Raw genomic sequence first — 25,585 nt, 5'->3', positions numbered from 1 at the left:
GAAATGAGCTTATTCTGACTGCTAACAAATATTGATTTGAACAACCAAGTCTGCCTTATATGAATGATGAGAGCTTGTCGACCAGGATAATGTGTTCTTGTTGGAAACACTTTGCTAATTGAGTAATTGGGGGTAGATGTTGGGCCAGGGGCTCCAGTAGAACTAAAGCAAATTTGTTCCCAGAAATTCCCCTCAAATTCCCCTTTTGTGTTTTTCCCCAGATAGCGTTTTGTTGTCTTGAATATTTTCCAAGCATTGGAGATCTGCTTTTGACATCAAATCATGTTTGGTTTTTCCAGTTATCTTCATCAGCATTTTGCAGGATTTGAAAGCCAGCATACAATGGTATTTTAGTGTACAACATGGCTGAGAGTGAACCCACAGTGCTATATCACAGTGAAAGGACTTCTGTGTGTCTCCAAGGATCATTGTTCGGTGGAGAGAATCCTGAGCCATGTCCTTGGGTGCACTGTCAATTCACACAGGGCAGTATTGGAGCTCACCATTCCTCATTGAGAATCAAGAGTGCTTTTGAACACATCCAAGATGCTTCTGTTATTATCAACAGTATTGTTACTGCATTCATGAACTGCTTCTCATGAGGCATTTTGAAGTGATTCCACAATTCAGTAAACACATAGATAAACAATTGCTTATGTAAAAACAGTTAAAAATGGTTACTATATTAAAATATTTATGAAATAATTAATAATAATAATAATAATAATAATAATAATAATAATAATAATAATAATAATTTCAAATCTAATGCAAATACTGATTGGAGTAAAAATCTCCACCTTGCAGACTTGTTGAAAGGGAAGAGTCTTCAACAAGTACTGAAAAAACAAGAAAGAGGATATGATATGGTATCTTCAGAATTCCCCCTCCAGCAGAGTGCAGTGATTGACTGGGTATATAAGAGGTGAGACAATCTTTTAGGTTAGAGGTTTTCAACCTTTTTGAGTCCACGGCTCCCCTGACCAACTATGTTCTTTCTGTGGCACTCCTTGGGAGTCGTCCAGGCAGCCACAGCTGCTACCCCTGGTCTCGGGGCTGTCCCCCACCTCACTCTAAAGAGAGGTGCCTCCTCTCACTGCCCCACAGGGGCTTGGGAAGAAGATGCCCCCAGCCTTAGTGGCCCAACAGAGACTGGCCAAAGGTGAAAGTGAGGCCAGCTCACCTTGGGAAGCGGCAGTGGTAACAGCGGGCATTGCTGGGCCTGCAAAGCAGAAAGGCTCCCCTTCAGCATTGGACCGTCAGCTCCAAGGCAGGCCTTGCACAAGAAAGGCCAGGGCAGTGCCTGCCTGCCTGCCCAACCTCCAACTTGTCTGCCCAACAGCAAGGGCTGGCTGACTGGCTGACTGACTGGGTTCTCTTGCCCACATGCTTGCTTACTCCAAGACCACCTCAGCTCCTGGCAACCAGCACTCCCTGGCCAGCACCATTCACCTTCAGAGCTTTTAGCCAGGGCTGCTGCAACAAACAGCTGTGCAAACCTTTGGGAGCTCTACCTTTCTTTCAAATCAGAACCAGTGAAGGTGGTGACAGTCCTGTGTGAGTGTCTGGAGGCGGTTGGAGGATGGATGGCGGCAAACAGATGGAGATTGAATCCTGACAAGACAGAAGTACTGTTTCTGGGGGACAGGAGGCGGGCAGGTGTGGGGGATTCCCTGGTCCTGAATGGGGTAACCGTGCCCCTGAAGGACCAGGTGCGCAGCCTGGGAGTCATTTTGGACTCACAGCTGTCCATGGAGGCACAGGTTAAATCCGTGTCCAGGGCAGCTGTGTACCAGCTCCATCTGGTACGTAGGCTGAGACCCTATCTGCCCGCGGACTGTCTCGCCAGAGTGGTGCATGCTCTGGTTATCTCCCGCTTGGACTACTGCAATGCGCTCTACGTGGGGCTACCTTTGAAGGTGACCCGGAAACTACAACTAATCCAGAATGCAGCAGCCAGACTGGTGACTGGGAACGGCCGCCGAGACCATATAACACCGGTCTTGAAAGACCTACATTGGCTCCCAGTACGTTTCCGAGCACAATTCAAAGTGTTGGTGCTGACCTTTAAAGCCCTAAACGGCCTCGGTCCAGTATACCTGAAGGAGCGTCTCCACCTCCATCGTTCTACCCGGACACTGAGGTCCAGCACCGAGGGCCTTCTGGCGGTTCCCTCACTGCGAGAAGCCAAGTTACAGGGAACCAGGCAGAGGGCCTTCTCGGTAGTGGCGCCCTCCCTGTGGAACGCCCTCCCACCAGATGTCAAAGAGAACAACAACTACCAGACTTTTAGAAGACATCTGAAGGCAGCCCTGTTTAGGGAAGCTTTTAATGTTTGATGTATCATAGTATTTTAATATTCTTTTGGAAGCCACCCAGAGTGGCTGGGGAAACCCAGCCAGATGGGCGGGGTATAAATAATAAATTATTATTATTATTATTATTATTATTATTATTATTATTATTATTATTATTATTATCAGAAGAGGGAGGGAAGGAAAGAGGGACAGAGGCCAGTGTTGCCTGCTGCACCCCTGACTATCATTCAAGGCACCCCAGGGTGCCACAGCAGACTAATTGAAGACCACTGTTTTAGGTATTCTGCCCCCACACTGTATAAAGTTATGGATATCAGTACCAGCACTCTGAACTTTGTGTGCTGTAGAGAAAGGTGATTATTGGCAGTGAGCATGTTTTTTTCGGTGCTCTTCTCATCAAGGAAGCATTGATAAGCTCCCAAAGAACCCAGGACTCTGGGGTATAGTTGGAAAACTGGGATATGATATCAATTATCCTTTAATTAGACAACTTGGCTTACGGTGCCTGTACTCTTTAGAACATATTTTGAAAGAAACAACATGGAAACACTTCATTCAATTTGGCATTGCAGACTTAGGCGTTTGGATGCTTCCAGGTCCAGCCATGGATCACAGTTGTCTCTTAACAACTAGGAAATGGAGGAATTGAGCTTTGTTCTCAAGATTTTGAAGAACAGAAGGATCATTATGTTGATGGGAGAAAATGTTCAAAATAACCTATCTGATCACATGCTATCAAATATGGTCAGAGTGAAACTGGCAAGCAGCAAAACCTCTCCCTTATTTATGATGAGACAATGCCCTTCTAGTAAAAAGGAGATTTGAAAATCACTGCCATAATAATTGTATCCAGAAGTTTGAGCAGGAAGAAGAACATGATTTAGATAGTACTGGAATCCTGTAGTCATGAGCCCAGAAGCTGAAATGAGCCTAGTGGCTCAGGTGTTGGTTGTTGTTGTTGTTCGGTATTTTTTTTTTAAGCAGCCTGTAAAGTTAGATATCAAGCCACAGCAGAAACTCTGATCTGGCAGTTCAGTGAGGCAGAGGAATTCTCAGGTCCAGGCTGTGCATAGACAAGCCCAGAAACAACTCTGTTAGACATGGTGCCAGGCCTAGTATCACTGAACAGATTAACCATGGTGGGACTCTTCTTGCCAAGCAATCTGGATGAGAATTGGAGCCATTGTCAAAGGTGGCACCTTTTAAAGTTAACAAGAACACTGGAGACCAGGCAAAACAAGTAGGTCACTTTCATTTCAGAAACCAAATCGTAGGGCAGAAGAAGCAGCCAACGAAATGAAGATTATGTCATAGAATCATAGAATCATAGAGTTGGAATAGACCACAAGGGCCATCGAGTCCAACCCCCTGCCAAGCAGGAAACACCATCAGAGCACTCCTGACATATGGTTGTCAAGCCTCTGCTTAAAGACCTCCAAAGAAAGAGACTCCACCACACTTCTTGGCAGCAAATTCCACTGTCGAACAGCTCTTACTGTCAGGAAGTTCTTCCTAATGTTTAGGTGGAATCTTCTTTCTTGTAGTTTGGATCCATTGCTCCGTGTCCGCTTCTCTGGAGCAGCAGAAAACAACCTTTCTCCCTCCTCTATATGACATCCTTTTATATATTTGAACATGGCTATCATATCACCCCTTAACCTCCTCTTCTCCAGGCTAAACTTGCCCAGCTCCCTTAGCCGTTCCTCATAAGGCATCGTTTCCAGGCCTTTGACCATTTTGGTTGCCCTCCTCTGGACACGTTCCAGTTTGTCAGTGGCCTTCTTGAACTGTGGTGCCCAGAACTGGACACGGTACTCCAGGTGAGGTCTGACCAGAGCAGAATACAGTGGCACTATTACTTCCCTTGATCTAGATGCTATACTCCTATTGATGCAGCCCAGAATTGCATTGGCTTTTTTAGCTGCCGCGTCACACTGTTGGCTCATGTCAAGTTTGTGGTCAACCAAGATTCCTAGATCCTTTTCACATGTACTGCTCTCAAGCCAGGTGTCACCCATCTTGTATTTGTGCCTCTCGTGTTTTTTTTGCCCAAGTGCAATACTTTACATTTCTCCCTGTTAAAGTTCATCTTGTTTGTTTTTGCCCAGTTCTCTAATCTGTCAAGGTCGTTTTGAAGTGTGATCCTGTCCTCTGGGGTGTTAGCCACCCCTCCCAGTTTGGTGTCATCTGCAAATTTGATCAGGATGCCCTTGAGTCCATCATCCAAGTCGTTGATAAAGATGTTGAATAAGACCGGGCCCAAGACAGAACCCTGTGGCACCCCACTAGTCACTCTTCTCCAGGATGAAGAGGAACCATTGATGAGCACCCTTTGGGTTCGGTCAGTCAGCCAGTTACAAATCCACTGAGTGGTAGCATAGTCAAGACCGCATTTTACCAGCTTCTTTACAAGAATATCATGGGGCACCTTGTCAAATGCCTTGCTGAAATCAAGGTAGGTTACATCCACTGCATTCCCTTCATCTACCAGGCTTGTAATTCTGTCAAAAAACGAGATCAGGTTAGTCTGACATGACTTATTTTTCAGAAATCCATGCTGACTATTGGTGATCACAGCATTCCTTTCTAGGTGCTCACAGACTGTTTGCTTAATGATCTGCTCCAGAATCTTCCCTGGTATTGATGTCAGACTGACTGGGCGATAATTATTTGGGTCCTCTCTTTTTCCCTTTTTGAAAATAGGGACAACATTTGCCCTCCTCCAGTCTGCCGGGACTTTGCTTGTTCTCCAGGAATTCTCAAAGATGACTGCCAGTGGTTCTGAGATCACATCTGCCAGTTCTTTTAATACTCTTGGATGCAGTTCATCTGGCCCTGGAGACTTGAATACATCTAAACTAGCCAAGTATTCTTGTACTATCTCCTTAGTTATTCTGGGCTATGTTTCCTCTGCTGAATCATTTGCTCCAAATTCTTCAGGTTGGGCATTGTTTTCTTTATCGGAGAAGACTGAGGCAAAGAAGGCATTGAGGAGTTCAGCCCTTTCTGTCTCCCCTGTTTGCATTTCACCATCTTCTCCTCTGAGTGACCCCACTGTTTCTTTGTTCTTCCTTTTGCTACGGACATACCCATAAAAGCCTTTTTTGTTGCTTTTAACCTCTCTAGCAAGCCTGAGTTCATTCTGTGCTTTAGCTTTTCTGACTTTGTGTCTACATGTGCTGGCTATTTGTTTGAATTCTTCTTTGGTGGTTTCCCCCCTTTTCCATTTTTTGTACACATCCTTTTTTTAATCTTAACTCAGTTAAAAGTTCTTTAGATAGCCACCCTGGCTTCTTTGGGCACCTTCCATGTTTCCGTCTCATTGGTATTGCCTGAAGTTGTGCTTTTACTATCTCCCTCTTAACAAACTCCCAGCCATCATGAACTCCCTTTCCTTTTAGTATTACTGTCCATGGAATCTCACCCAGTACTTCCCTAAGTTTTATGAAGTCGGCTTTCTTAAAGTCAAGAAATTGAGTCCTAGTATGCTTGGCTGCTCCTTTCCGCTGTATAGTAAACTTCAGAAGAGTATGATCACTCGCGCCTAATGATCCTTCCACTTCTACCCCACTAACCAGGTCATCAACATTGGTTAGGACCAGATCTAAAATGGCTGTTCCTCTTGTTGCTTCTCCCACTTTCTGGACAATGAAGTTGTCTGCAAGGCCAGTGAGGAATCTGTTTGACCTTATGCTCTTGGCTGAGTTTGACATCCAACAAATATCCGGGTAATTGAAGTCCCCCATTACTACTATCTCCCTTCCTTTTGCATGCTTGGCCATCTGTTCCAGGAAGGCATCATCTATGTCCTCCGTTTGGCTTGGGGGATCTATAGTAAACTCCCACAATGAGGTCACTGTTATTCTTCTCTCCCTTAATTTTGACCCAAATGCTCTCACTTTGGCTTTGAGGTTCTAAATCTTGGATCTCTTCACAGGTATACACATCCCTGACATATAACGCCACTCTTCCTCCTTTCTTGTCTGGTCTGTTTCTCTGAAATAGATTGTATCCCCCCATTATTACATTCCAATCGTGGAACTTATCCCACCAGGTTTCAGTGATGCCTATTATGTCATATTTAGTTTGCTGTACCAAGAGCTCAAGCTCATCTTGTTTATTTCCCATGCTTTGCGCATTAGTGTACAGACATTGAAGTCCATTAATCATTCCCCCGTGTCTCTTATTTAAGGATTTTTTCCTCCCACCACTAGGTCTGCGTGCTATTTGCTCCATTTGGTCTATGACATTTGGATGATCATCTTCATCAATTGATAGACTCCTACCTTCAGGAGCACTGTCTCCCTCCCCCACATTAGTCAGTTTAAAGCCCTCCTGATGAGGTTTCTGAGATTTTGACAAAAACATTCCTCCCAACCGTTGTGAGGTTCAGCCCATCGCTTGCCAGAAGTCCATCTTCAAGAAACTGCAGTCCGTGATCTAAGAATCCAAACCGTTCCTGTTTACACCATTTGCGAAGCCAGCTGTTCACTTCCACTATTTTTCCCTCTCTCCCTGGGCCACATCGTTCAACTGGGAGGACAGATGAGATGACAATTTGTGCATTTAGTTGCTTCAATTTCCTGCCCAGAGCCTCGTAGTCTCTTTTGATCTTCTGGAGGCTATTGCTTGCAGTGTCATTGGTTCCCACATGAACCAAGAGGAAGGGGTATTTGTCAGTGGGTTTTATGATTCCTTGCAGTCGTTCAGTTACATCTTGGATCTTAGCCCCGGGGAGACAGCACACCTCCCGAGACATCTTGTCAGGCCCACAGATCACTGCTCCTGTTCCCCTCAATAGGGAATCCCCTATCACCACTACACGCCTCCTCTTAGGTTTGGTCGGGGTTCTTCCGTGAGCTGTCCATTCTAAGGTCGCCTGCACATTCCCTGAGGACTGACTTTGCTGCTCGTCTTCATATACCTGATCGACTGTAATGAGGGAGAGATCCTCAAATGGAGTCTGTTCTTCGTCTTCCATGCTAGGGGAGAGGACTTCAAAGCGATTGTATTTCTAAACAATCATAGCGAACCCTGGGCCTCCTACTTCTTTGAGTCACGTTTCTCCATATATCTGGCACCTGTGTTGGTGAACTAGCCTCCTTCTCAGGGGTGTCCCTTGTCTCCTCCTGGGTGGAGACGGTGTTCTCTGTTGCTTCCAAGGAGAGCTCCAGCTCTCTAATTCTTTGGAGCGTAGCTACACGTTCCTCCAGTTGCTGGACTTTGTCTTCTAAGAGGGCAATCAACATACAATTGCTGCAGGTAAAGCTGCCTGCAACCTTTGGCAAGATGGCAAACATTGCGCAGGAACCGCAGGCGACTGCAGCTGTTCCCTCACCCTCCATCTTGAAAACGTGTCGTTGGGGGTAGCTACAGTGGTCCTCCATCTTAAAAAGCGTGAAGACAAGATAAATAACCCCCCCAAAAAAACCTAGGTCTCCCCCAACAAACGTTTGAGACTAGCTCCCCTAAATCTAAAAGATGGATCAAACTGCCCTGCAAGCTCTGATAAGCTCCTCCCACAGCTAATCAGCTGACTCAACAGAAACCCTGCCCCCTCTGACCTTTGCACAGGGAGAGCAGCTAGTCAGCCACAAAGAAACACACACACAAGAAAACTCCTGCTCCTTCTTCAGCTGCTGCCCTGCAAGCCCTGATAAGCTCCTCCCACAGCTAATCACCTGTCAGTGACATCAGTGCAGATATTGCACATGTATCCATATTTCTTGTTATGATAACTTAAACCCAGCGTCCGCGACACAAACCTCAGGTAGTATGGTCGTCTGAATTCTGACAGCTTTTCCTTTGCAACTCAGACCTTAAAGACTTTGGCTCACACATTACACTTTAGGTCCATTCCTAAAGTTTTTATACATTTTAAAATGTCCAGTGTGGATATGACAAACAGCTGTTGGAAACATGTGGATTAAACAGATGCACTCATCAGCCAGGATCCCTCTCTGTGTGTATTTGTGTGTGTATGTATATCTTTCTTTCTTTCTTCTTCTTCTTTGGCGATCACTCATAGCCGAGTAAAATTGTCTTCAATAAATACGGTTTTAACAATGAGTCCGTAAGTGATTGCGGAGGCCAGTTCTGGATCCACACGTCCTTCCACAGTGGGGACATTGGTTTCCGGGCAGGAGTTGATCACGGTGTGCCTTCCTCTTAGCATGTTTCTCCCTTGCGTCCTAAGTTCGAGTGTCTTCAAAGCCCATGACACCTTTGGTAAAGGCTGTTCTCCAATTGGAGCACTTGCAGGCAAGTGTTTCCCAATTGTTGGTGTTTATACTACATTTTAAAAATTTGCCTTGAGACAGTCTTTAAACATCTTTTGTTGACCACCAGCATTACACTTTCCATTTTTAAGTTCGGAATAGAGTAGTTACTTTGGAAAATGATAATTAGGCCTTCACACAACATGAAGTGTGCATGCACAGGAAAGCTTATACCTAGAACAAACTTGGTCTCTAAGGTGCTACTGGACAATTTTTCAATTGATTTCGATTGCTTCAACAATGGTGATCTTTGCTTGTTCCAGTACACTGGTATTAGTTCGTCTGTCTTCCCAAGTGATGTGTAAAATTTTTCAGAGACACTGTTTGTGTCTCTGAACAGAATGTGTATATAGGCTGGACTCCTAACCCTAATTACATGGGAACAAGCCCCATTGACTTACTTCTGAGTAGGCATGGTTAGCATTGTGCTACACTTTGCTATCTCATAATGTAGGTTTCTCATCTATGTAATTGGAAAGTGTACTTTGTTATAGAGCTATCTAAAAAAAAGAGGAGGCTGACTTACCTCTTCCAAATATCAATACCAAGCACCCTCCATTGCTTTGACTTCCTTGGAAGTCTGATGGAGGACTTATGGGTTTTAGGTCTCTGTTCTGCACAGCAAGTAATTCTAATAGCATATTTCCTCTTTTCTTCCTTGCTCACTGGCTCGGATATGAATTCCCGACTTTCTCCTCTTAACTTCTTCCTTGGTTTCATGCACCTGGTCTGCGTTCATGTTCCCTAAATCTTTTTCCAGGTGGCAACTCATTCCTTGGGGTAATCAATATCCTGCTCTGCTGGAACACTGTTACCAGGGAAACCTCTGCAGGCTGTAGCCCAGGACCTCATTGAGATGCATCAGCCACAGCAGGGCCTTTCTGAGGGCAAAATGGTCTTGGCATGGGCAGTTTGGCAGTAGGGCCTGAGCAGAGCTTTCAGATGCAGTCCACATCATTAAATATTGCTGGCTTCCGTTAGGCACCGGTTTGATAACCAGAGACATTTTCACATGCTCAGCAAAAAGAAAAAGTGGAAATTGGTGTCAGGGGTGGCATATCTTTTATGGAAGAGACTCGGTTGGATGGAGAGGCCAATAAATATGTTAATATATTGTCCTGATGCATGGTGCTTATGGTTCACTTTGTTCACTGGGGTTTCTGTCTATGGAACCTGGCCAATACAGTGGTGCCTCGCAAGACGAAATTAATTCGTTCCGCAAGTCTCTTCGTCTTGCAAGTTTTTCGTCTTGCGATGCACGGTTTCCCATAGGAATGCATTGAAAATCAATTAATGCGTTCCTAGGGAAACCGCCTTCAGACGGCCTCTTCTGAAGGCTGGGGGGGGGATAAGGGCTTTTCTTCCCACCCCCAGCATTTTAGCGGAGGACTTCTCCGCTGTCCGGGCAATCTTAAAATGCTGGCGGGCGGCATTTTAAAATCGCCCCGGGACAGCGGAGGACTTCTCCGCTGTCCGGGGCGATTTAAAAAGCCCCTGGGAAGGCAGGCAGGGGGGACAAAGACTTTTGCCCCCCGCCAGCCTTCAGAAGGTGTTCCCGCCCCCCCGCCCCGCTTCGGAGCACCGTTCCGAAGCGGGGCGGTGGGGGAAGGTGTTCCCACCCCCCCGCCCCGCTTCGGAGCACCGTTCTGGACCTCTTTTGAAGCAAGGGGCGGTGGGGAGAAGCGATCTCCCCGCAGCCCCTTGCTTCAAAAGAGGTCCGGGGGCAGCGGGAAGCGCTTCCCGCTGTCCCCGGACCTGGGGCTGCGGGGAGAAGATCGCTTCTCCCCGCCGCCCCTTGCTTCAAAAGAGAAGACCCGCTGTCCCCGGGGCAAGCTTCGTTTTGCGAAGCAAGCCCATAGGGAAATTCGTCTTGCGAGGCAACTTGAAAACGAAAAAACCTTTCGTTTTGCGAGTTTTTCGTCTCGCGAGGCGTTCGTCTTGCAGGGTACCACTGTATATGGGAATGCTAAAAGTTTCAGGATTCCTCCAAGTCTCTGTTAAAGATTCTTGAGTAGCAATAGAAGTAAATGGGAAGAAGGGTTGATTGTTAAAGCACTCTGGGAAATGTAGTTTTGGGAAGGGAATAGGGGGACATCTAATAATTCTTAGCATCCTTAACAAACTGCAGTTCACAGAAGTCTTGGTTGGGGGAGAGTCATGACTGTATTAAGCGGCATGATGCTGCTTTAAATGTATACTGCAAATGGGGCCCCAGAGTAAACATATTTATTTATTAATTAAATGTTTATACCACCCTTCAGCCATAGTTCTCAATGCGGTTCACAGCATTAAAAATACAATATAAAAACAAAAATACATAATGAAAACAAGAACAAAACAAACTGCCCTCCCTTAAATCTGCCATTCATCCAAAAACGGATTTCAGAGTAGTATATGAAAGGTTTTTAAATCTACAAATACAGTATAAAACATAACTAACAATGCAGTAAAATTAAGAGGAACAAAGCCATTCAACCAGTTTATAAAGGGTCCTTTGCTAGTTGGATTAGTAATCTAATTTGGAATAGGGACCACTTTGGTGGAATGGTGAAAGTATCCGTCTAGGACTTTGGAAACCCACCTTCAAATCCCCACTGGGACAGTCATTCTCGCCCTCTGTCTAACCTGGGGATGGTCCGTGTGGTGTAGTGGTTAGAATGTTGGACTAGGACCTGAGAGACCAGGGTTCAAATCCCCGCTCAGCCATGGAGCTTGTTGGGTGACCATGAACCACTCACTATTTCTCAGCCTAACGTACCTCATAGTAATGGAGAGGGGGAGAACAACTGTGCCATCTTGAGCTTTTTTTTTTAGGGAAAGGATATAAATGTAATAATAATTATGCTGCTGCTTAAGAGGACTCTTTTGAGAATAAAATAGGTGTGTGTGTGACCATGTATGCTGCCCTAAGTTTCTTGGAGGAAGGGTAGAAAATAAATTCAATGGTTAATCAATGAATATGGCATCTTCCACCTGTGGTGGAATCTGATAATATTTCCCTCAAACCATCTGCTTTGCCTTCAGCAATACTTGTGGGGAATAAACTGCATTTGTTGCATGTGTACATAAGCAGATCCCTAGTGACCCTTTTGGGAAGATCAAATTCACTGTTTACAGAGAGTGAAAGCTCATCAAATGTGTTGCTGGCCTTTGCCACTCTGTCAATATATGGGAGCAAGAGACTTGCGGCCTGTTTCTTGCTGCTTGATTATGCACACTCATGACTGAGTGGTCCTGCTTAACAGAGCAGAAGAACTTGAGAGGAGCCCACCTCCGGACCTGCCTCATTTTCCTCTTGACCAACTGTTGTCAGGGGGAAAAGAGGTTAGCAGAGAGTGTTTGATTAGATACAGGTTTGACTCTTTCCTTTAAGAGGGAGTTCATGTTAACGCTTAATTGGAAGCAACTGACTTTGACCATAGGGGGTTCACTGGTTATGTTGTTCTGCCACCTGCTTTTATTGTCTGAGGTTCCTGCCGTGTGGCTTTTGCAGGAGAAACGCCTCTGGGGAGATGGGTTAATGTTGGAGGCTCAAAGATTTGAGAATGCTCAGATCACATTCTGCCAGCAAAAATTTCTTTCCCCACCCGCTTTTTCTTGGGAGGGAAAAGAGGCTTACAGGAAGGGACAGATTTCTTCTTTGCGACACATCACACAGAGCCTTGTTAATGAATTCTGCCTGGATGGAAATGTCCTTGTTGATGTGATTTTTCTGGCTGATCAACTGTGTTTGCTGAAGAATGCCCTTTCTTCTGTGTTTGTATGGTTCCTACTAATTACAAAACACTTTTTTAAAAGAGAGGAGGCATTTTGCTGAGTGCATCAAGCTTGACTATTTTAGTGAATGAAAGTTATTAATGTCCTTGCATGTAAGGAGGGAATTGGAGTTGGGGGTGGTGCAATTCCCAAAGTTTCCTGGCCCTGTTTGAAACTCCCATCGTTCCAGGCAGATTTTGCGACAGGGAATTTCATTAGTGTGAGCAGTTTCTGAGCACTGGGCCTAAGATTTCAGATTTAAACTGCAGTGGAAGGAAAGGAGGACCTTTTTCTGCCTCCCCACTTCCAGCTACTCTCTGAAGACTGGAGAAGAGACCCTCTTTAGAATATTTGGGATGGGGAAGGACTAGACTATGTGAAAAAAAGAACATAATATTTTAGCTGCAGTTCATTCATTTTCAGCTTTGTATTCTAGTTATAAAAAGCACGCAGTGGAACGGTCTCCTTGGGAGGTTATGGACTCACCTTCCTTGGAGGTTTTCAAGCAGAGGTTGGATGGCCATGTGCCATGGATGCTTTACTTGACTTTCCTACATTGCAGGGGGTTACTCTAGAACAGTGGTGGCCAAACTCGGCCCCTCAGATGTTTTGGGACTACAGTTCCCACCATCCCTGACCACTGGTTCTGTTAGCTAGGGATGATGGGAGTTGTAGTTCCAAAACATCTGGAGGGCCGAGTTTGGCCACCACTGCTCTAGAAGGATGACCTTTGAGCTCCCTTCCAGCTCTAAGATTCTAGGATTCCAAATTTCTTCTTTCACCTTCCCTCCTATTTTTCAGCCTTCCTACCTGTGCATATATATGCTACTGTATCTCTAATGCAAATCTGCCAGTTACTTTATTCACTTAGAGCAGGTTAAGTGATGGATGCTTTACATATGTAGGTGTTTGCTTGTTAATAAAATACCTGCTCTAAATTACTACATTGCATCTTGAACTTCATGTAGAAGACAACTCATGGTGCCAGGAGTGAAATAATATATAAATATATCTCTCACATATGAAGCAGCTGAGGAGTGGAAGAGGGAGAGGTCTGAGTAAAGCAGGAATGGAGATACACTGAGAAGAAAAAGGGGGCAGTTTCAAACAACAGCATATATTTGAGTAAAGCAGGAATGGATGACATTTTCGCTATTGGATTGGGTTTTTTTGGGGGGTGGCAAGCATCAAGATTGAAGGTGTTTCCTCAGGCTGCCTGCAACTGTGTCTCATTCAGCAGCAAGCTGCATTCTCCACACCAAGTTCCAGACTACAGCAGGTTTGCAACTGTCATCACAGTCCACAGGGCTGATTACATTTACTCAGCCTTTTCTCCTTAACAGGAGAGCAAAGTTAATTCTAATGGAATTAAAGGTGCTGTTAGAAAGGGAAATACATTTAATACATAATGCATAGTGAAATTATAGGGCACGCTGCCACGGGACATCATTTCCAAGGCTAAGATTACCCTGGGATTCAAAAAAAGTTAATCTGTGCCAGTGTCTCAGAATGGCACTCATCATGTTTGTATTAAGGTAATTTTTGTTGAGCAGGGAGTGTCGTGTATCAAAAGAGTTGGAGGGCATAGCCAGACTGAAGGTGTCTCTTTGAGCATTGTTTCTAAAACATTAACTGGCTAAAGCAGATCTTGTGTTAAGTAGCTTTCTGGTTCTGGATTAAATATTCACAGCGCACTACATCACTACACAGAAATAATTCCCACTCTGTTCTGTGGGGATTACTCTAAAAAAGTAAGCATGCATATGATTTCAGACTCAATTTGGTTTAATCTCTCTCCTGTTCTCTTTATTTATATCCTAATCACAGCCCATCCATTGGAAAACATACAGAGAAGGGCAACTGAAGTGATCAATGGGTTGAGTCACCTTCCCTTTGGGGACATTCTTGTATTTTGTGTTTTAGTTTAGGTAGAGACAAACACACACACACACACACACACACAGCTGTGCTTACTTTGGAGAAAGTGGGTGGGGAAACTCAGACCTGGGAACCAAGTGTGGTCATCCAGGCCTATCTATTCGGTGCTGGGAACTCTCCTTAGTCCATGCCTACTCCTCAAGACACATCCCTTAGTAGCCTTGTTATAACCCCTGGCTTGAAATTCAGGGAAGCAGAGTTTTGCTTAAGATTATGAGACGCTTCCTAAGAGTATGAGCTGTTTCGATAATGTGAATGCAGACGGGCTTTCATTCACTGAAGGTATTTAAGCAGAGGCTGGATAACAACCTGCCAGGAATGAACTCTCAGATCTAGCACTGACCGTGGTATGCTTCCAACTCTGATTTTATAAAAGCACCACAATATTGGTGGAGATGTCATAAAGTTAGAGAAAGCCCTTCAATATAAAAATTATAACGGCAAGCAGTGGCAGCAAAAGAAATGTAGGTTCCATGTACTCCCCCTCACCTCTTTTAAATCAGTGCTGAAGCTTTTTCTTCCTAAGGGTAATGAGTACCACTTCCCTCTGTCTGGGAACGGCACACGCATTTTGGTTGTTTTAAATTTGGAGAAAAGGACAATGGAAATCTTTCCAGATGGGGACAAAATGATTGGGTTACCTCTTTGTATGTTGAACCCAACAGCTTGGACCATTAATGGGGGCTAAGCTTCCATTGTGTTGCTGAATGGAAGCTCAGGAGATGTCTGTTGATAAATGTCATTTGAACGCGGATCCAGATTCTCCCCCCTTTTTAAAAAAGGAGAAAAAGTTGTGTGGCGGAAAGGAGCTATAAGGGAGTCTTATGTGAGATAGGAGCCCCGGTTCCCTGCAGAGCTGTATAAATGACAAACGATAAGGGGCAAGGAATGGGCCACCCGCCTCTGCTCAATTGCTGTGTGGAAAAACTAAAGAAAACAAGCTCACCGTCTATGATAAGATCAAGCTTGGCGGCTTGCAGAGCTAGGACAATGTTTATAGGATTTAGAGGGGGGAAATTGGTTTTTGAAGCGTTTCTTAAATAAAATGGAATCTAGGGATGGCATGATTTAACTCCTATGGTAAATAAGAGGGCTTCTTTTCCAGGGCTGGCTATTGAGACTTACGTGTCTATGGCCAGCTTGGAGCTAGAGGGCTGTAGGAGGTTCTTTTCTGTGTTCCTTCCCTGGGTCACTTTGGAATATGTTGCGTAAGTAGCAGTATCAAACACAAAAGGCTTTCTGGGTCTTGCTCTTCTTCAATTCTCCTGGTTCAGTCCTCCCTATCCAGGTCAATTGCATTTTGCTGCCCAAAAGTCTTCTGTTTCCTCAAATGACTCTCTGTTCTTTCTACCTTGCCGCCTCATATACCGTACTTGGAGCTGCCTCCCATAACATATATAGGACTAGCACCCTCATACCCAGCATTGCCAGGGAGTTTTAAGAAACCCACAAATTTAAATCAGTGGTTTAAATCAGTGCAGTTTTCCAAGTGAAGACAAAAGCTTGCTCCTTGATCTCGGGAAACCCATTTCCAGTATGATATGTTCCAGCTTTCTTGGTTACCAGAGGCCCTTGTAAATTCCAACACACTTGTTCTATTCCCTCCAGTAATAACCTGCTATCCAAATTATAATTGTTGCCAAATGTGTTTTGGTTGATATCCTTTAATAAGTACACATGGATCCATTGTGACATGATATATGTTTAGCACTTTGTTTTTAATAGGAAAACTGCTTCAGAAGTTAGGGCACGTCAGCCAGTTGCACAGCACTTAGATGCAACATACAGTCACTGAAGAAGTGCTCTCTGCAATATGTAGTATGGGATGAACTGAGACAAGTGCTCAGGGATTAATCTGTGGTGTGAGATGAGGGGTGTTACAAGTATGTCAGTGCCCCTGTATTATTTATTACTTCTGTGTAGGTTATTTGTAAAAAGATATAACAGGTCAAAATGGCTACCTTTATAGATTGGGAGATGTGGCCTCAACTTATTATTCATGGTACAGAAATATTAACTGCAAACCAAGGTGTTTTTTCTTTCCTTGTTTGCAACTGGAGAATATTCCCAATGGCTTTAAATTCCCGACCCGTCATTTTTCAGATTATAATATGGACGTGGATACTCTCCACAAGTCAAAAGGGGTGCTGGAAGAAATATGAATTGACCTTATATACTGAGTCTTACCATAGGTCCATCTGGCTCTGTGTTGACTACACTGACTGGTAGAAGGCTTTCCCAGTCCTGCCTGAAAATGCCAAGGATTGAACCTGAAATCTCCTGCATGCAACTCATGTACTCTGCAACTGAGCTATGGCCCTTCCTGAAATAGAACTGTCACTGAGGTAGAATAATGGCAGATTGTGACAGCCTGTGAACTGACTATTACATCATCAGAAGCCTCCAAGTGACTGTAGCAGCACTCATCAGAACTGAAGCTGACAACCAACTGTGGAGAGCCCCGTCCAATCTTCTCAGTAATGATGCCTCTCTACTGCTTACTCACTCACCGACAAACACTGTTGCTTCTAACAGCGCAGAGGAAGAAGGAAGTTGCAGTAAATTCTTCTTCATCTCTGCCATTATATGAAGTTAGGTACTGCAGAGTGGATGAGCAAGCAAGAGGCAGAGACACAGTTACTGAGAGGGCTGGATGGTTGGCTTTTGTGGATGCCTGTAGTTGTTGGTTCTCATAGCTGCTGCCACTGCAGCTAGTCAGAAGCCTCTGTTCACAGCCAGCCATGTGACCTGGGTCTTAGTGTGTGCATTGTGGTGTAATCAATCTAGTGTCAGACTAGGAATAGGGAGACTTGGATTCTCATCCTCGTTCAGCCATGAAGTTCACAGAGTAACCTTGGTTCTGTCGCTTTCTCACAGCCTAACCTCCCTTGTAGGGCTGCTGTGAAGACATGTACGCTCTCCTAAACTCCGTGAAGGAAGGGTTGGATACAAATGTAATAAATACATAAGATGAAGGAGAAGCCAGATCTACTTATTTTATGCTTGCTCTGTAGTTGCAAAGGCAACTGAAACATTCATTCCCCCCACATCAATTACTAGTATTTTTGGTCAATGCTCAATTAAAGGTGTCAAAAGAATTAGAGGAGTTGTTATGGCAACTGTATCTTCAAAATTACCATTTTTTTAAAAAAACGAAAAGCACACACCCTAAATATTCTTTTTCCCTATAAGAATGCAGAAGAGTCTCTCCGCGCACATTACTTATTTCTTCATTTTGAAAGTGGCTAAGCTATGGAGGAGTTGCATTTACATGTCCTACTGAAATATAAAAGATGCCTCAGCAGGAATAATACTGAGACTATTAGTAATCCTGTCCGTTTCCAAGCAAAGGAGAAGGGGAAAAGAATTAAATGTATTCAAGGAAACAACATGACACACTCCTCCATGGCAGCAATTGTGTTCCTTGTAAGGAACAAAGGAAAAGTACAACTTGAGGTGAATGGAGGGTCATTTGCAATAGGATGGTGTGGGTTCAAGACTTGCCCATTCTGGACAATAAATCCACATTATAAACCTAGTACTCAACCAGCAGGGGGACATTAGTTCCACAATGCTCCTGCCTTTCCATTGTCTATGAACCTTTCTCCACTTCATCATTTTGTCTACTGTCTTCCCAGTGGTTTCCATGCAATGCTGATATACTGATCACTACCTGTGCAAGACTGTAGTGGTGCTCAAGCCATCACCCTTTACCTCCAGTGGCTGTTTTATTGTAACACTGTATTTCCTTAGGACAAGAGTGCCTAACTGTGGACCTCCAAATTCTGTTGGACTACAACTCCCATCATCCCTGTCCATTTACCAAACTGACTGGTACCACATCTGGAGGGGCTATAAGTTAGCCACCAGTGGCTTAGAATAGCACACAGTGTACATGGCTCATAACATGACTGTGTGAAATAGCACAAGGAAATATGTCATCCTGGAGTGAAAATAGAGGAGTATATAGTGGTAGCTGTCAGGACCGATAGGTATGGTCACTTTCCAGCCCTCAGAAATTATACCAATTCCAGGAGTTGAGTGTTCAGGACTGCTCATAAACCTAATGGGACCACATATCAGTCTGTTTCTGGTCCATGTTGTGATTTATTTTAAAAGAGAGTTGTATTTAAAGATGCATTTAAAATACATTTTCTCTTAAACTATCACATTAAAATATGCAGCGTTACTCATTTTAATATGTCCATTTGAGCCAAAAATTACATCAGAATATTTGGGAAATATGAAAGCTGGTGGATATCTGGAAGGTGCAGTTCAAGTCAATTCATAACCAGAATTAGAAGTATCTCTACCAAGAAGGTGATAGGGTTTTAAAAAGGCATTGTTTTACTGTTTCTATGTTGATTTTTATTGTTTGTACACTACTTAGGAACCACCCCTTTCCCCAAATTAAGTAGTTTACTGTAGAAAGAATTTTAAGTAAATAAACTTGCATTGAATTCCAAGAGAGGACAGGGTTGGAGATACGGAAGGCACACACACACTTCCCATTCAGCATTTCGTTTGCAGAGCAGTGAGAGGAGGGAACTTCACAAGAAGGAATTCTGCAGGTATGAAATGCACATCAGTGATGATTTTGCACATCAGTTCAACCATTGGCAAAGTGAGGGTTAAAGTCTTGGATCAATAGTTCAAAATAACTTTTGGAAAACACTTTCAAATTGATTTTTTTATTGCCCTTTTTTATCCATGTTTAAAATTACAAGAAATATAAGAATGGTAAGCAGGAAAAGCAATTTTCAGAGGAAACACCATCCTCTGAAAAATAATAATCAAACATTTATAATCTGACTATGGATTTGTCAAGCAATGACTACTGTTTGTGTCTCCCTCCATCCTGATCTCTATCCATTCTCTGTCTCTGTCTCTCTTTTTGTATGGAAGCCAATCCTAGATTTGCGTCAGAGATTTTGTGTGCATGAAATGAAAGTAATTATTTTACTTACTTCCATGGATCAGAAAAGGTGACAAGTAGGAGGAAGAACATGCTATGCTTCTAGTGCCTTAAAAGAAGTGAAAAGAATTGTGTCTACACAATGAAGAGCAACCCTGAACATTTTGTTGCTTTGGTTAGAGCAGGGGTTGGCAACTTGGTCCCTACCTTCCACTAGTGGGCGTTTCAGGATTCTAGGTGGGCAGCAGGGGATTCTATGGCACAAGCTGACTCCTCCTTCCATTGAGCATTGGTGGGTGGTAAAGAAATTTTACCATCAAGAAAGATGCATGAGTGGGCGGGAGGTATAAAAAGGCTGACTATCCCTGGGTTAGAGTCTAGCTTACACCCATTGCACTGCATTCCCCAGTCTGCTTTGCTCTTCCTAATCACTTCTTGTCCTTTCCTTTCCTTTCTTTAGGGGACCCTTAGACTATACTAAGTCCCAGGCATTGTCTGATATTGGCATTCTTAAATATGCCTTTTGTGTTTTCCCCACAGAATTGTGAAATTAACAATCTGTGTAAAATGGAAACTATTCCTTGCTTTTATATTATTGGCTTAATACAGAGATTTTCAAGTGTTCTTATTTCTTAATCTCTTTATTTCTTGTGCACTTTTTAACTTAAATATAAAAACCTTAACTTGAACATTTTGGAACCAGGTCCTGCTTAAAATCAAAATCCATTTTGATGCCTGATGCAGGTTGTAAGGATGTAAGAGAACGTTGTTTAGCCCACATTGTTACGTGAACCAATGTTATTCCCAGACTAATACACAGACTGGAACATAATTAATGCTTCAGATTTCACACTTCTCCAGATTTTGTGGTAAAGTGCTCTGTTCAAAAAATGCACCAGAATGAAAAGAGTGCCTTCTGATGTGCTACATCCATATTGCAGATTGAAAAAGGCATTTCTGAGGACTCGTTCCTCCTCAGTTTCTGAACCTGATATAACATGTGCTGAGAAAATATACATATTTAAGACTTGCATATGTAAGTCACTTTCAGTTACTTGGTAAGAAAAGTGACTAATAATTTTTTTAGAAAATTTAAATATATTGCTTTTGGTTAGCCTGTATTATTTTGTTACCCTAGATGTGGGCAATAATCAATCTAGCCAAGGTGGCAAAACATTAGTAAAAACTGCTTGTCACACTCAAATGAAGGGCAAGTGTCACTTTTTAGTGGCTTTATACCACATACAAATGAATGTGATGAAGCAAAGAAGCAGAGATCCTGCTCTGAGGTTTTTCAGAATAAACTCAGCTAAAATTAGGCAGTGGGTATAATGAGAGTGAAAGAAATATGTCTAAATTTGGGTGTAACTGAGGTTAGAATGAGATCCAGTCAAGAGAAAAAACAGGTATGGGGGAAAATTTGTTTTAAGTTAGGAACTAAAACAGAAATTTGATAGTCTGAATCTTACAACATCCATCATCATTGGATGTCCATGAATTCTAGTGTTACCAGAGAAGAAAAAACAAAACAAAACTTTTATTTATCCTCTTTCCCCAGTGTTTCCAGGTAAATATATTTTTGTTCAGCCAGGCCTTTTAAATAACCTAACTTATGGTCTGTTTCTCTTACTTTTCAAATCTGAGTTTTATATGTGCTTTTGGTTTTTAATAGCTTGTATTGTTTTACATACATTGTATTTTAATTATTGTATTGGATTTGCGAGCCACCAAGATAATGTAAATAAAATGAAGTAAAATAATGGAAGGACAACTTAATTAACCAAGGGAGGATTTGTCCTTCCCGTTCCCTGCTTGTGGGTTAACATTACTCTCTTATTGTGATATCAATCAGTATCAGGGAAAAAGAAGACACACAGTTCAAGATGAGGCTGATGCAACTTTTGAAACATGTTAGCTGAAACCTGTGGAGGAGGTAGGTGGTTGAGTTACTGGAGGAAAAACAACAGCAGCTCATTAGGACACTCTCCCGGCCGAATCACCGTCAACTTTCTCTTGGCAAAATCTCTTCCCTGCATGAATGGAACCAAGGCTGTGTGCTGAGGGAAGTGGGCTGCCTGATTTTTCTTGGCACAATGGTGTGACTCAGTTGACTAGATTGACTTAATTTGAGTCGAGACAGAGTTTATGTGAAGGAGAAACTTCTGTCTCCCACACTTTGTGCAAAGAAGCAGCAATGACACTCAGAGGGATGTTAATAATGGAAGAGCTCTTCTCAACTCTGGATTGTGAATGTAGAGAGGGAATCCAGCACTGAGTTAAGAATGGATTTTCACTGCACACTTTTAGTCGCTCAAGGGACTTTTCCACTAAGGGATTTTCCTTGCTATTTGGCCTTTTGATGCTCTCATCTTCATTTGAACTCGTATAAAGCTAAGTCTTCGTAAAAGCTCTCGGTGTGGGAATGAGAGCTGTTCTGGAGGCAGAGGTCATATGGTGTAGAAGACGAGGGTAGGATGCAAGTTGGAGTTATAGTGGTTGGCCAGATGTTTTTGCATTCTGGGTGCTGGTTTTGGACTAAGAAGTATTGTTTCCCATTAGCGTTCTAAATGTAATGTACAAATTTGGGAGTTTGTAAACTATGGAACAGGAGAGAAAGGAAGGGAGGAACAGAAGGAGAGTGGATATCAGGGACCAACCTCATTGTTAGAGGCTTTGAAAATTTTTCTATGTGTTCAGTTCTAGGTGTAGATGTTCAAAGCAAAATAATCACACAATTTCCCTGTATAAGATGACTGTTGGCTACATGGGTGTTCTGCTCCAAGGACAAAGGAAGTGAGAGCAGATTGTTCATTAAAGAATATAGTCTTTGCACAGAGAAATTTACTTTGAATTCAGGGTTCCTTAATCCCTAAAATATTAAGCAAATTAAAATGTGGATCAGATGCAAACATGGATTTAATATAAGAGGTTTCCCTAGCAGCAGTTTTATTTAGGTTATACTGGAACTAAATTCAATAAAAATAAATACAACAAAATATAAAGGTTGTGTCCAGAGTGTTCTTCTTGTTTAGCATGCCCATTTCACTTTCGGCTTCACAGTCTCCCTAGCCTTCTTTGTGTGTTCCCTGTATATGCACTGCCATCTCCTGGAATTGTGGAGCTGGCTTTTTCATTTCCCCCCTCACTAAACTGCAGATGCACACAGTGTCAGCCATGTGTTGCTATACATTCTAATAAATCGGGTGCTTTTTTGCCAAAAGTGTGGCAGGAGAGGAGGGAAGGTCTAGTGATGAGATCACAAAGTTTTTGGCTTCCGTGAGCATGCTGTAAGACTCAGCTCTGGGGGGAAGAAATTGCTGAATGGATGTTAAGAGTGAATATTGTAGACTCACAGATGCAGAGGCACAAAAGGTGAGTGAAGAGAGGTCTTTGATTTAATTCCCTTGCCCGACATTCCACTAGCTTGTCAGTTTGTTCTACCATAGTAACTCTGAACAATGAGATAGCAGGAAAAAAAAATTGGTATAAAAATCCAGTACATATTCTGTTTAAAGTGTGTGGACCTTGCGGAATGTTTAACAGAGGTCCGAGTGCATTCTAGGGCTGAAATGAAACAGCCACCCCAATTCACCACCTCCATTCTCAGGTGGCACATCAAGGTGGGCATTTTGGGGTGGGGGGAGGGAGCAGTTTGAACTGGCACATGCATTTTGGTGGGAGGACACGTATCATAATGGTGGTGGATTTCCCCACACCAAAAGTTGTTAAAAAGCATGTGAAGGCAGCAGGAACATAATTTCTCTCCTGTCTCTCTTCCATTGAAAGCTGATCTCATGTGCTTTAATTTTGTTTAAAAAAGAATCCATTCACACACAGCAGACACCTGGGAGTTTACTGTCTACTCCTGTGTTTCATTCCTGTCTCCACAATGGAGTCCCTAGATGACCACAAGCCCAGTAGATAATGGTTCCCCATTCATGTTTTTTTTGGCCACTGCCAGACTGTTGCTATTTTGTGGGTGGGGTTCAGGTTGCACAATGAAAGTGGAATTGTCACTCTGGTGGGACATACCTGCTTCCTTGGAAATCATCATCATCATCATCATCATCAGACTGGTTTTTTGTGATAAGGATGGGAAGCTGTACTGGAAAGTCAAGAATTTCACTTGACAGGAAATTTTATCACCTCCCTTCCTATTAGAATTAATTCTCAATAAAGAGAGGGTGTTGTATAGTTTGTTCACCCAAGATGGTGTGAACAAATCAGGATGGACACACAGTAACACAGATTGTCTGGAAGTGGCCTTTGTGTCCTGTCAAACACATTGCCATAGCTGCTTATACAGCTGTGTTTTGGAAGGGTGTGTTTGTGTTCTTTCTGGTTTAAGCCTTTATCGCCCTTTCTTGGCTTTAGAACTGCAGAAAGAGCCTCATGTTCATCTGCTAGACTTGTGACTGGATGTCCCACACTTTAAAATATGTTACTGACAGAAGCCTTCCTTGAGAGGCCTCTGAAAAAGGACTCTCCACATTCTTTCTCAGGGCTGAATTAGACAGTACACACATACACATTTAACATGTTGTGTGTCTAATTCTTGCCATGGGACCATGTCACATGGGACCTTCTTTAAAAATCAACTCCTCCCCTGACCTATTAGTGATTATTTGCTTGGGGCAAATAACAGTTTCAAAGGAGGGGGAGTTTTCATTAGAACTAAAGCAAGTGAGGGAAATACTGTAGTTAAATAGACCCTCCCTGCACGAAATGGTCCATCACACTTGCTATTTTTTATGTATCTGTCAATCTAGCACATCTTTTGAATATGCACATTTAACACATCTTTTAGTTTGGCCCTGACAGCTGAACTTTTTATAGTTAAAATGTGTTTCTGTTTTGTAATTATCAACAGGGGTGGTAGGGTAACATGGCAAGTTTCTGTCCATGCAGCTACTAGACATCAGTCTCTAATACAAGATAATGTAGGAAAGGGCCCTTCTTCCTGCTCAACACTTTCTGCTTTGGTGTGCCACCCTCCTTTGCTTAATTTTTTTAGCATCAAATTCTGCAAAAGTTCTTCCAGCTACCTTGATTCGTAGCTACTTTCCCCCTCCCTTTTACTACCACCACCACTTCTTTGTCCTCCTCTATTTCCCTCTCTCCCCTCTCTCTTTAGTTACCTTTACAGAGGAGCAGACAGACGTGCAGCTACACATTGTCAATACAGGCAGTAGAAGTCAATAAGCAGCCAGACAGGCAGTGAAATTGAGGGAGGCAGCTATAGATTTCTGAGCTTATTTCTTGTGAGCTTTTCAGAACTAGTGTGATTCACTCTTGTCGGATGCTATTTTGAGCCAGGCTGAGATGAACACATTCCCCTAGTGAACTATATGCTGCTTCCTGTGCTCTCACCCCACCCCCACTGGTCTTTGGTTTTCATGGAGTTTTTTGTGATGTGGTGCAGAGGAGTGAAATAATACCTGCTCCTGGAAAGCTGAGACGAAAAGATGCTCTGGGGAAAGTCCATAACATTTGGGAAGGCAGGCCAGGTGTCGGCAAGTGTGGTAACGATTAAGGGTGTGTGGCTGTGGTGTGATGGAGCCTGATAGAAGGGTTAGCATGAAGTGGATGGAAATGAGAACTCAGTGAAACATCAGCAGAAGCATGCTAATTAGAAGATTGATTAGAGTATGGTGAATTAACGAAAGAAGGAGAGAAGAGCCCAATTAACAAAGTGAAGAGGAAGCATGCCAGCATTAGTTACTCCCAAGGTTATTCAGCTCTGGTGAGCAAACACGGTGTGTGTTCACACCAGTGCATGTGGTAGGTGCATTTTGACAAGGAGGAAGGGCCTTAACTCAGTGGCAGAGCATCTGCTTTGCATGCAGAAGGTTCAGGTTCAGACCTCAGCATCTTTGTGTAGGGCTGAGAATGTCCTCAGCCTGAAATCCTGGACAGCTGTTGCCATTGTAGATGATACTGAGCTAGATTGGCCAATGAGCTGACTCAGCGCAAGGCATCTTTCTGTGTTCCTACCACTCTCCACCATGGGATTTGGGTGGCAATGAAGGGTTATATGACTAATATAATCTTATGAAATCGGGCAAGTTTTGATTTCCTGGTTTGATAGGGAAAAAGACACCATGACATTCAATCTTGAGCATTTTGAGCATGTGATAATGCTTTTGAGACACACCTGGACAAGTGCATCTGAAGTGAGGTCAGGTGGGAGAGCTTTGTGGAGGAAATGGATGGGAGAAGCTGCTGCTGCTGCTGCCCTGTCTCTTCCTTCAGCAGGAGATTTACAGGGTAACATCTGAAGTAAGAGCTGTTCGACAGTGGAACGGACCACCTCAGGAGATGATGGACTCTCCTTCACTAGAGGTTTTTAAGCAGAAGTAGGATGGCCATCTGTCAGGGAT

The 25,585-nt window shown here is 43.3% G+C and overlaps 1 protein-coding gene and 1 long non-coding RNA gene across 27 annotated transcripts in view; one reads left to right on the top strand and one right to left on the bottom strand.

Annotated features, from left to right (window-relative positions):
* Positions 1 to 25,585, top strand: part of NRXN3 (neurexin 3) — a 1,270,857-nt gene that overhangs the window by 176,101 nt on the left and 1,069,171 nt on the right. The window lies entirely within an intron of this gene.
* Positions 13,199 to 16,608, bottom strand: LOC308575914. The gene is made up of 2 exons (XR_014002970.1): positions 16,478 to 16,608; positions 13,199 to 13,432 (listed from the first exon to the last, which is right to left on the bottom strand). It is a non-coding gene; the product is annotated as an uncharacterized lncRNA (long non-coding RNA).

The sequence above is a fragment of the Podarcis bocagei genome (assembly GCF_964188305.1).
Source record: "Podarcis bocagei genome assembly, chromosome: 1".
Lineage (NCBI taxonomy): Eukaryota > Metazoa > Chordata > Lepidosauria > Squamata > Lacertidae > Podarcis > Podarcis bocagei.
This window is presented reverse-complemented; position numbering and strand designations above follow the sequence as displayed.